General features: G+C 38.8%; 1 protein-coding gene across 1 annotated transcript in view; it reads left to right on the top strand.

The window, feature by feature from the left end:
* Positions 1-349: 349 nt before the first annotated feature.
* The window catches only part of NALCN (sodium leak channel, non-selective), a 558,956-nt gene continuing 547,410 nt past the window's right edge, over positions 350-11,895 (top strand). The window contains exon 1 of the mRNA XM_069064204.1: positions 350-1,380. The gene's annotated coding sequence lies outside the window, so the exon portion shown is untranslated. The remainder of the gene's footprint in view (positions 1,381-11,895) is intronic.

Below are 11,895 nucleotides of genomic sequence, written 5' to 3'. Positions count from 1 at the left end.
CTGTATGTACAGAAATACTAAATGTAGACTGGGTTCTATTGAAAGAGTAATAATAACACTTGGCATTTATATAACAATTTGCAAAGTAATTTACTTCCATTAACTTATGTGAGCCTCACAGCATCCCTATGAGGTAGGTTCTACAGGAATTAATATCTCCATTTTAGAGATGAGATAACTGAAGTTCAGGGAGGAAAAATGCCTAACCCACTGGGCACTCAGAAAGTGTCAAAGGGGCATCCTCACCATGATCATCATAGCTAAAACCATCATCCCCATACCACCGCCATCTCCCCCCCTCCATTCCCAACCCCCCCCCCGCCTCAACCAATATTGTTTTTGTGATTTGCAAAGTCCTTTACATACATTATCTTCTTTGAGCCTCAAAATCCCGTAAGGTAGGTATTACAGGCATTATCGTCCCCATTTCACAGATAATGTAACTGAAACTTGGAGAGATTAAGTGATTTGCCCATGCTTTCACAGTTTAGCAAATGCCAGAGGCAGGATTTAAAAGCCAGGTCTTCCTACTTTGAGTATAGCACGAAAATCACTATGCCATGTTTTTATCTATATATGAAAAATATTAGAGTTGTTTTAATTTTCAGATAATAGTGGTGCATGCATGTCATGTTGCCTGTCTCTGGTGTACACCTGCCATGTTTATGCTCCTTGTAGTACGTGGTGGAGAATTCGAAGGAAGGGAGGAGGGAAAAAGGAGGAGAGAGGGAGGGAAGGAAGGAGAGAGGGAGATAGAGACAGAGAGATAGAGACAGAGAGGGGAGAGACAAAGAGGGGAGAGGAGAGAAAGAGAAATTGAGAGGGAAAAGAAAAGAGAGGGGGAGAAGGAGAAAAGGGGGGAGAGGGAGTAGTGTTCAGATTAGAAGATGCCAGCTGTTGCTGTGAGACTGAAGGCTGCAGTCACAGAGAAAACCTGCCACTACCGACGCCCTTATTATCCCTACCAACTGCAGCTCTGCTTCCTCTCTCACTTCCTCCATTCAGCCCACAGCATCATTGCAGACCCTGCAGGGAAGACAACTTAAAAAAAGAGATAAAAAATAGAGAAAAAGAAAGAAGCCCCCAGACCCCCAATTTCACTCCCCCCAACACTATCATAATCATCGGCCCAGTAGTAACAACATGAATAAAATAGCCCCAGAGCCACAGCCACCAGTCCCCCCTCGATCACGCAATGACGGGTGGGAGCTGCGCTAGGTAAGGTGCTGGGGAGTCTCCGCCTGTGTCGGAGCCGCGCGCGCCCTGGTGACTGATTTCTTCCCGGCTTCGATTCTCCCCGGCCCGAGCTTCCCCGGTGTGGCCGCCGTCGCCGCCGCCTCCCCGCGATGCCCGTGCCCATGGTTATTCTTAGGGTTACAGGTTGGTCGTCGCCGCTGTGGTTTGGGGGGAGGCTAGGGTCTCGGACGCTAGAGGCCCGCGATGCGCCTTCGCTTTTGCATCTCCCAGGGGTTGGGCCAGAGGCTGGCAGTGGGAATGAGGGAGGGCGGGGGTGATGGGGAGCTGGGGCAGACTAAGGCGCGGAGGCAGGTGGGAGGATGCGGGTGCATCCGCATTGCCCCGGGGGTCTTCCTTCCCGGCTGCCCCGGCCAAAGGTCGGGAAGGGGTAGAAGGAGTGGGTTACAGTCAGTCTCCGTGTGAGCTGCGACCCATTGGGGATGGGGATGCTTCCTCAGTCTCCATCCCAACCTGGCTGTCCCCTGCAGTGAGCTGTCTTTTTGGAGACGGGAGCCGGGAGCCGGGCTGCTGGCTCCTTTGGCCTTGGCTGCGGCTGTGTTAAACGCTGAGGTTGAGGGGTTGTGAGATCTCTCCCCTGGTCAAGCCCCAGGCCTGTCTCCGCTCCAGGTGCAGTTGGGCTGGGGGGTGGGGGAGAGAAGGCTGCTGGAAGCCCGGGAGGGGAATGGTCGATTCCCTCAGAGGCAGCAGCCCGGGTGGCTTCTTCAGGCCCACTGCTGCTGCTTTTACTCCAGGGGAAGACTTGCTGTTTGCAGGTGTGGAGAGAAGTTTCTGCGCCAGGTCGGTTCCAAAGGAGGCCGCGCTGCCCCTCCTCCACCCTCCCTGCCTCCTTGGCTTGCTATTTTCTTATCAGCCCTCCTTTTTATTCATTGGGCTGCTGAGCATCTCTCTTTAGGGTGACCACCACCGATACAATGCATCTTCCTGGTTTAGCTACACCATTTGCATCCCTGAGCCTTAAAGAACTGGGGTATGTGTGTTCAGCTGCCCTTAGTGATCCTGGTGGGAAGGAGAGTCTGGCCTTAATCCTTCCGCTTCTTCCTTGACCAGTCAGTAATAGGTTTTACCTTTCCTGTCCCTCTTCCTTTCTCAGGATGGTTACCCTTCACCAATTCTAGAATCCTGAATTGAGATGGTGGTAGGGTTTTATAGGAGAAAATATATGACTTTCTACATAGACCAAGAAGTCAGAAACCCTGAATCTATATCTGCTTCTGAATGTGTGATAATCTGTTGTGTCTCAAATTCATCTGTGAAATGGGAATAATCCTAGTGACTTCACACCTCAAAGAGCTATGGTAAATAAAAATGTAACTAGTGACTAAAAATAAGAACAAACTTTCCTAAGGAACGCTGAATAGTGGATCAGAATTTGATGGATATGTTATTGTTCATTATTGATATTATCATAGCCATGACTGTGGTTTAAAATTAAATCAGAGAGGAAACAAAGTAGTAGTGTGGTCAACCACTCAGCCTAATACACAGGTGAACTGGCATGCTAAATAGATATATTCAGCTGTCACACCTTTAAAAACCATGGCTTCTCTAAATTTCTAACCACAGGAAAGTATTTGCAAGCTATTTGGCTTGTCTTATATGGTTCTTTCCTTTTGGACCTTGATGGAACACTCTGCCATTCAGGCTTTTGTGGTAGACCTCAACCCGGGTAAGAGCTAAAACTGTATTTTTTCACAACTGAATTCACAACTGAAAGTGTGGCTTTGGAGAAGAAACTGGAAATTCAAAGGTTCTTGAGAATGTGGACAGCACACTGGGAGAATCTTGTTTGGACAGATTTTCTAGGGGGAGTTCTGTCTTTTGTCTTCTCCAGTCAATACAGCCTTGTGAAAACTGGAGTTGTCATTTCTTGTGAAAATTTAGACATTCTGATTATTGTCTTGATGACAGTCCTAGATAGAAACCTAAAAGAAAAAGGCACATTAAAAATTTATTAAGATCATTTTGGAGTGAAATACTCCAAAAGGAGGTTTGGGAACCATTTTCTTTTTTATCAATCATAGCAAATGGGATCCATTAAGTTTTTTTTTCCTTTCTAGTCAAGGAAACTACAAAAACTTCAACTAGAGATAATGTTCTTTATCAGTTTCTTTGAGGTTGTAAAACAAGATAAGCATCAGAATTTTTGTGGATACATTTATTTATACAAACAGGGAAAAGTTCTACAACTGTCACATATAGATTTTAGATTTATGGGGGGAATCAGTCACTAAATAGATAGCAGCATCAATTACCTTTCTTTACCCTTTTGGCCAGGAGACACATTTCTCAGTCCTTTCTTCCTATGTATCTATGTTTATATTCTAGGTTACAAAAGGTGCTTTATTTTCTCTTTAAAATAATACCAGTGTATTCTAAAGCAGCTTTGGCATATGAATATAATCATACAAACCTCATACTCTAGAACATATCTACCTCATTGCCTTAAGAATTGTTGCTGCTATATTTGACCTTGACTGGCATTTTAAGACACTATTATCACTGCAAGACACTATCACAATAAGGACATAAAATATCTTTTAAAATTACTATTTTGAATGAGGGCATGTGACATTAATAGTGTGGAAAATCCCTTTCCTTTCAGCATCTGGAATTTATTTGCCCTCTTTTCTAGGCTAATATTATGGCCTACACTCATAACCAGGATAAGGTCAGAATTACTTTTTAACAAATCCAGCTTGGTTTCACTAACAGAATGATGAAGACAACATAAAAAGTAAATGACAGGGCTCTCTCAGGCTTAGTTCATATTTTTCACAAAGTTCTTTCAAATGCACAAGCTGCCGATAGGGCAGCTAGGTGGCACAGTGAATAGAGCACCCGCCCTGGAGTCAGGAGGTCCCGAGTTCAAATCCGACCTCAGACACTTAACACACACAAAAACTAGCTGTGTGACCTTGGGCAAGTCACTTAACCCTGATTGCCCTCCAAAAAGCAAAAAAAAATTTAAAAAAAAATCCAATGCACAAGCTGCCATTCTCAAAACAGAATGAATTTGGCTGATTCCCCTGGTCACATGAAGACTTGAAGTTCTAAGCTTCTCCCTGAAAGGATTCAGAAGCTATGAAATATAAGGGACTCTCCTACATGAAGATTCATGGTTATAAGCATATACCTATGTGTGTGTGTGTGTGTGTGTGTGTGTGTGTGTGTATATATATATACATATATATATGATGCATCTATATACATACTGTATATCTATAATGTATGTGTGCATATGTGTGTATGTGTGCATGTGTATACACACATACACATATATTCAGCCATTTAAAATTTAGATTTCCCCCAAAGCAAGGACTTTTTTGTTTTCCCTGGAAGACTAGGTAAGGAAAAAGAGAAGGAAGCACCTGAAGCTTCTTTTCTCTAAAGTATATCCCCCAATTAGAGAGTTAGTTTGCTTGATAAATTTATATTTTTTTTTGCATTTTGTTATAGTTGTCTTAAGATTTATAGAATATAAATATATAAAATATAAAGAAATATAAATCTTTCTTTAATACAAATGTGTCCTGGTGGTTAACCCTTATTTGACCTGCATTGTGAGTTATTTTAATCATATAATCTGATTAGTATCCAAATTAATGTTGCTGAACATTCAAGGAAGGGGAACTCTGTGACAGGGGGATGGAGGAAATATTTTGTTAGGTAGATCTGGGTTGACTGGACAAGGAATGGTGGTGGGGACAGAGTGGCATGGTGGCAAGGAGACTGATTTTGAACTCAGAGGATCTTAGTTTTAGTCCCATGTCTAATATTTGCTAGTTTACATGGATTTGTTTGTTCTTTTCTTTTTTCTGTTTAATTTCAGGCAAGTTACTTAAACTTCCTAGGCCTTGGTATCCTTTACTGTAAAATGTCAGTTATCTGAATAGATAATTTCCAAGTTCCTTTCAGTTCAAAATCCTACGAGACAGGAGGTCGGAAGCTCCAGAATGAGTCAGAAAGGGAGGTGGAACATCACAGACTGCCTATTTTGTCCGTTTACAAAAGACATTTTTGTGTGTGCTACCAAAAGTCATTGCTATACATTTTGTTTATACAAAACTTGTAACTTTGGTATAAGGAAGGACCGAGGAAATTTTCTCTACTTTTACAGGTCTAGCAGCATCTTGCTCCATACTTTGTAGTCTTAAGGGCTTCTGGGGACAAAAGGAGTAGGTAGACCACTCGTCCAGGGTCATATAGTTGGTATGTTCCAGCATGGGGCTTACCAAGGCTATCACTGTATCCACTATCAAAATGAGAGAAATGACCTAGACCAAATTAAATATGGGAAACAGTTTGTCTATCAAACTCAGCTGCCCTCAGTTGAGACTATTCTTTCCACTTCAGTTGATTCCACTTGCATTATTCAGCCTGCTAGCCAAAAGAGAAGAAAAAAAGGAGGCAAAAGAGAGAGGAAGAAATGTACTGACTGAACTCCAATGTCTTCCCTTTCATCTTAATTAGCTGGATGATACAGTTTATTGTTGGCAGACTTTTCCTTTTGAGGTATCTTTAGAATGGATGCCCCATGAATTGCCAAGCCTCTGCTATAGTTGGCATAATGGGAAATGGTCTGCTGAATTTGGAGTCGGGACACCTTGCTTTGAATCCTTGCTCTGACACTATCTGTGTGGTGGTGAATAGGTCCCCTCACCTCTCTGAGCATTGGTATCTTCATCAGTAAAATAAGACTGATATTTGTGTTGCCCATACCACAGTGTTGCTGTGAAGAACATTTAAATGCACTATATCAGTGAATTGTTATTGTTCCCCCAGAAGAATTTTTCACATTCAGTATTCCTCTTTATATCACTCAGTGTCTGTCATTCGAAAACAAACAAACAAACTTGAACCTGGTTAAGGGTGTTGTCATCAGATTTGGAAGAAAGGTTATGCGTTTTAGGAAGTATAAAGCAGCTCATTTCCCTTACAAAAGAATAGATTTATTTTTGTTTGTTGTTGTTGTTTTTTGTATTGTTTTTTATTTTGCTTTTTTTTTTTGAAGGGAGAAGGCAGGGCAATTGTGATTAAGTGACTTGCCCAAGGTCACATGGCTAGTTTTTTGTGTTAAGTGTCTGAGGCTAGATTTGAACTCAGATTCTTCTGACTCCAGGGCCAGTGCTCTATTCACTGTGCCACCTAGCCACCCCTGAAGAGATTTATTTTTGTCTGGAACATTCCTTACCTCTCCAAATCTCACTCATCCTTCAATATTCATGAAACTTTCAGACGTGTTCTGGGCCAGGCCTAGTTTAGGACAGTCCAGTTGTGATTGGATTGTGATAAAAGTCATGAACCACAGAATTTAATAAAACAAATTTACTTGAATAAGATTAAAATGATGCAGTTTGCTAAAAATAAACCAATCCTCTGGGGTCTATTTTCCAGGCGAGTGCTGGGTCAGAAAGATGTCCTGTAGAGTAGTAGGAATTCTGATAAACTTCAGAAATACAAATTCCCCAAGGGCCAAATAGGCTGGACTTTTTATGCCACTAGTGCTCTTTACCAACCACATTTGGAAGGATGGCCTCATTATCTCTTTAAAGGCATTTCAAAGTTTGTTAACATTTCTGCCATATGTGGCCACTTTAATCTATAGTAGTCTCTCTTTCCTCAGAATTACTGCAATACTTAAATAGTCTGTTTCACATATCTTAACACTTAATTATGCTGTATTCTGGACCTAATTTGTGTAACTCTAGAGGGCTACACTAGCACTGGTGAGTGGAATTTACAGGGAAGCATATTTCATTCTGAATGAGAAAGACTTTCCTAACAATTAGATCTATATAAAAAAAATGAATGGACTAGTTTTCAAGGTAAGAATTTCTCTCTCAATGGATGTGTTTAAGAAGAAGCTAGATGACCCTTTGTCAGGAATATTGTGTATAAGATAGAGGGCTGGACTAGATGGTCTTTGAAGTCTATGGTTTGTGATGCATAAAAAGTGCTTAATAAATGTTTATTGATGGAGTGATGTTAAGTTCCCTATGACCTTATTTAATGTGTTCAAAATTAAATGTGAACAGTTAAAAGAATCATGATCATTCTGCATTACTTTCAGTCCCTACTTTGATCCTAATTCAGTATATAGAGAACTGTAATGTTAATAGGATTTAAGATCTTGCCAGACCACTAATAGTTTGTTTCAGGAGACTCCATTGTAGTAGGGCTTTCACACCTTTTGTTGATTTCTAATTAGGCACTGAGTCATAAGGGTAGTGATGCCATCTGGCTCAAAAAAAGGTATATATATTCTGAGTTTAGCATTTTGCTTTGGGGCTCAGTCATTGGGAGAGTGATTTGGCCAGATGAGACTCTGGATAGCCATTAAGGAGCCACCTGGCTTTGAAAAAACCCAGATGCTTAGTGCTTCTCTCTCTGGTAACTATGTATGTATGGCCTTGGTCAGGCAGTTGGATTTGTCTGTTGATCTCTGCTAAATTCTCAGACAGTTAGAAGCCCTGTTTGTTGGTCTTTATTTCTCTGCTTATATTTCCTCTTTTCTTTGTTTGAATTTTCTCTAAAGTTTATTGTGCTGACTTTTCCCCTGAACTAATGAATGTAATTAAAAAAGATTGTTGACCCCTTGAACACTCTCTTTCCTAGTAAAGCAGATCTAAGAACCTGTGCTAGCAGCCATTTCTGGGTGTGCCAGTGTGGTTGTAGCTACAGGAACATATACATATATAAATATATATATATAATTTCATCTCTAAAAATGTTCTCTGTCAATATTAGTTATATATACAAAAAACACATAGACACAGATTAAGCAATGGAAAAATTAAAGTTGGACACAGTATTTTTAACTTAGAAACTTACATACTTTCCATTCTTACCTAAGCTAATCAATAGTTATCAAAATTCCTCAAGAATGTCAATCAGTAAGCACTTATTAAATGCCTACTATATGCCAGGCATTGTGCTAAGATCTTGGGATACCAAAAACAAAAAAAAAAGGTAAAAGACAGTCTCTGCCCTCAATGATCTCACAATCTAATGAGGGAGACTGAATGCAAACAACTACCTACAAACGATGTATAGGATAAATAGGACATAATTAATGGAGGGAAGGTCCTAGAATTAAGAAAGGATAGGAAAGACTTCCTATAGAAAATGGGATTTTTTGGCACTTAAAGTAAGCCAGAGATGCCAGGAGGTGAATGAAGATGAGCAGGGAGAGCATTCCAGACATGGGGTCAGAGAGAGATAATGTCATTTGAGGAACAGCAAGAAAACCAGTGTCACAGGATAAAAGGTAGAAGTCTGGGAAAGTATGGGGTAAGATTGACTTTGAACACAAAAGGATGTTGTAATAGGGAGCCACTGGAGTTTGTTGGGGGGGGGGCAGATTTAAGATGGTTGTCACTTTCATAGCCAAATGAAGGATTAGATTGGTATGGGGAGAAACAGACAGAAAAAAACCAGCAGGCTATTGTAGTCATCTAGGAGTGAGGTGGTGAGGGGCTATACCGGGGTAGTTGGAGGAAGTATCAGAGGAGAGGGAGCATATTCAAGAGATGTTACAACAGTGACTGGTTGAGACAGTTCTTTTTGGAACTTAACACTGTAGATTTCTAAATTTATAAGTAAAAAAGGGAGATTGCCTTTGGCTTTTCTAATTTGTATCCTAGAAGGTATCCCTAAAATTATATCAACATTTTCTTTTTTTTAAATGATATACAGATATTCCAGTTCAGTGAAGCAAGTCATTAATTATTTGATCTGAAAGATTTTTGAAAATATGTTTCCCTAGAGGTCAATGTAATTCCCCTCCCCCATTTTATATCCAATTTATTTTCCCTGCTATAAATTTTAAATGAGGAAAAAGGACATTTCATGTAAAAGACTCTCCAAATAGATAGCCATTTATTTTAAAGGTTTAAACTCTTTAATTAAAACATATACATTAATTTTTATATTCCATATAGTAATATAAAAAACTCATTCCTACTGAGAAGAATTATGTAGCTTACAGCTTGGAATGAATTTAGTGTTTAGTTTTGCCTTTGCTCTGAGTGGTTTTATAACAAATATAAGTAGGCTAATATGAGTGTAAGTCAATTAATAAGGTAAATTAAGCAATAATACAAATGATTAAGACACTGTATAGCAGAAACTATAAGAAACATATTCAGGAACATCTGTAAGGATATAAAAACAGTATACATTTTTATAGTATTTTATAATTACACTCTTTTAAAATACACTGTCTCATTTGATTCTTATAATTTTATAAGCTGAATAGCACAAGTGTTATTCTTTTTTCACAGATAAGAAAACTGAGATTCAGAAAAATAAGTGCCTTACTCAAGGTCACAAAGCTAGTGATCAGAAACAGCACTCAAATCCATGTCTGACTGTGATTTCCATGTTCTTTCTACTATGAAATGTTTAGAGAATGTTGGGATGGGTATAGACATGAACTCATCTCAGGTAAATAATGTCTATAAAAATGAAATGCAATATTTAAAGTCACAGATTTTACCATCATATTTAAAGTTATAAAATTCTAGATGCCACCATTGTTTAGTTTATTTTCAATTGTATACCTTTCAGAGCTAATAAGAGATGAGTTGTGTATTATTCTAGAATAAAAAATGAAGAGAAGTTATAACATATCATGTGGATTTCATACCAACAACAAAATCCAGGGGAGATGTAGAGAAAATGTGAAGAAAATTGGTTATTCAAAATAACTGCTTGAAAATATTTCATTGGGAAAGAGAAACACAAAATAGTCATTTTATCTAGGAAAACTAAAGTGAATTTATTCAGAAACTGGTATTTGCCCTATTGCCAAGTCATAAAGTTTTGTGATGTTTGTGATGGTTTTTTTTAACTCTTTTATCCCCTTACTCCCAATAATCAGTCAAAAAATCATGTGGATTTTTTTTTTCAAAATGTTTCACCCATTTTTATTCCCATTGCTGCCATCTAGGTCCTATTGATTACTTCACTCGTGGATTGTTGACGCATTTGTCATTGGTCACTCATTCTCTTTCTCCTATATACCCTACACACCATTGTCATTTTTTTTCAACTGCTGAAATAGATCGACACTCTCATGAATTCTACAATCCTACAAGGATACAGTTTTCAAACATCCATGCCTGCTCCTCCTGCATGACTCTTGTTCATGTCCTCCTGTGAATTTACCATAGAAGTCCCACTTAATACAAAGAGGTGGGGAAAGAGAAGGCCTTTATACCAGTGAGCTCTTGGGCTCTCTACTGTTTTCTCTTACCCTAACTATATGATCAGCTGACCTTCTTTTGTGATCATATATGATGACTTGTGTTAATCCATTTCTTCAGAATTCCTGAGTAGTTACAAATCGTAGCTCATTCACCCATAGTGTCCTTTGTGAAACATTCATTTTAATCCCACCACCTCCCCACCCCAGGCAGTTTTATTCTGTTTTTCAGTCACATACAATAGTTCTGGTAGGATAACAAATGCTAAAAACAATATTATTAGCCAACAAGAGTATTATCACCATCCACAGGGAATCATGGAATATGAGAGTTGGAAGGGACCTTGACAGAAATCTAGCCCAACCCATATAGGATCAAGAAATCCCCATTATAATAAATTTCTCAAAACTTTGGTAGACTGCTCCACTGAAAGCTATTTTAGTCTGTTACCAAAACCATACTCACAACCATTCCAGCATCATAGAAGCCACTGAAGCTTGTGCTCCACTGACAATGCCATTAAACCCCAGGTTCATTATTCTACTATGATTCAGGATCAGATTGGAACTTTTTAGAATTTTCATTTTATTCTTCTGTGTTTTTTTCAATGTCAAGCTCTGTCTTACATAAAAACTTCTTTTTACTATACCAATATAAATTCCTCAGTTTAGCTTTCAAAGCTTCCATAATCTTTGACATATTTTGCATTTCTAATCTAAATTGATCAACCTTTGTTCTATTCAAGCCTATGTTCTCACAGACTTCAAAGTGCATTATCCTTTGTGGTACAGGGAATAGAACTCTGGGGCTGGATTAAAAAAAAATCTGAGTTCATGGTCTTAGACACACACCAGCAGTGTGACCCTGGGAAAGTCACTTAATTCCTGTTTGTCTTACTTTCCTCATTTGTAAAAAGGAGATAATAATAGTACCTACCTCTCAGAGTTGTTGTGCAGATCAAATTACATAATATTTGTAAAGTGCCTAGCACTGTGCTTGGAACATGGTGGGCATTGTATAAATGTTATATTTTATTATTTATTGCTACTACTACTATTAATATTGTGGTTACTTCTTTTACTATTACTTTTATCACCCTTGATCATATCTTTCTTCATGTTCTTTTAACTTAAAGGTATCATTACCTTATAGTGCTATTTACCCAAATCTTACTCATCCTTCATGATTATATTTCATTTATACAAGGTCCCTTGAAGATTTTGCTAATTACTACACTCCTATTTATTTACAAATTATTTATAATTTCTGTCATATCATTTAATACAATTCCATAGAATTCTTTGTGAGTACTAGTGGTATGAGTGTTAGTCACATCTTACCAAATAGAATGTTGAGGAGGCCTTATCATATTAATCTGTGTTTTCTATAGCTAGAAGAGTGCTGAGCATATAATACACAACCAGTTAATATT

This window comes from Petaurus breviceps, unplaced genomic scaffold (genome assembly GCF_028583685.1).
Source record: "Petaurus breviceps papuanus isolate PSGF00001 unplaced genomic scaffold, PetGlider_PUasm1.0 90625, whole genome shotgun sequence".
In the NCBI taxonomy this organism is placed as follows: domain Eukaryota; kingdom Metazoa; phylum Chordata; class Mammalia; order Diprotodontia; family Petauridae; genus Petaurus; species Petaurus breviceps.
The sequence above is the reverse complement of the archived record's forward strand: the minus strand, read 5'-3'. Positions and strand labels throughout refer to the sequence as shown.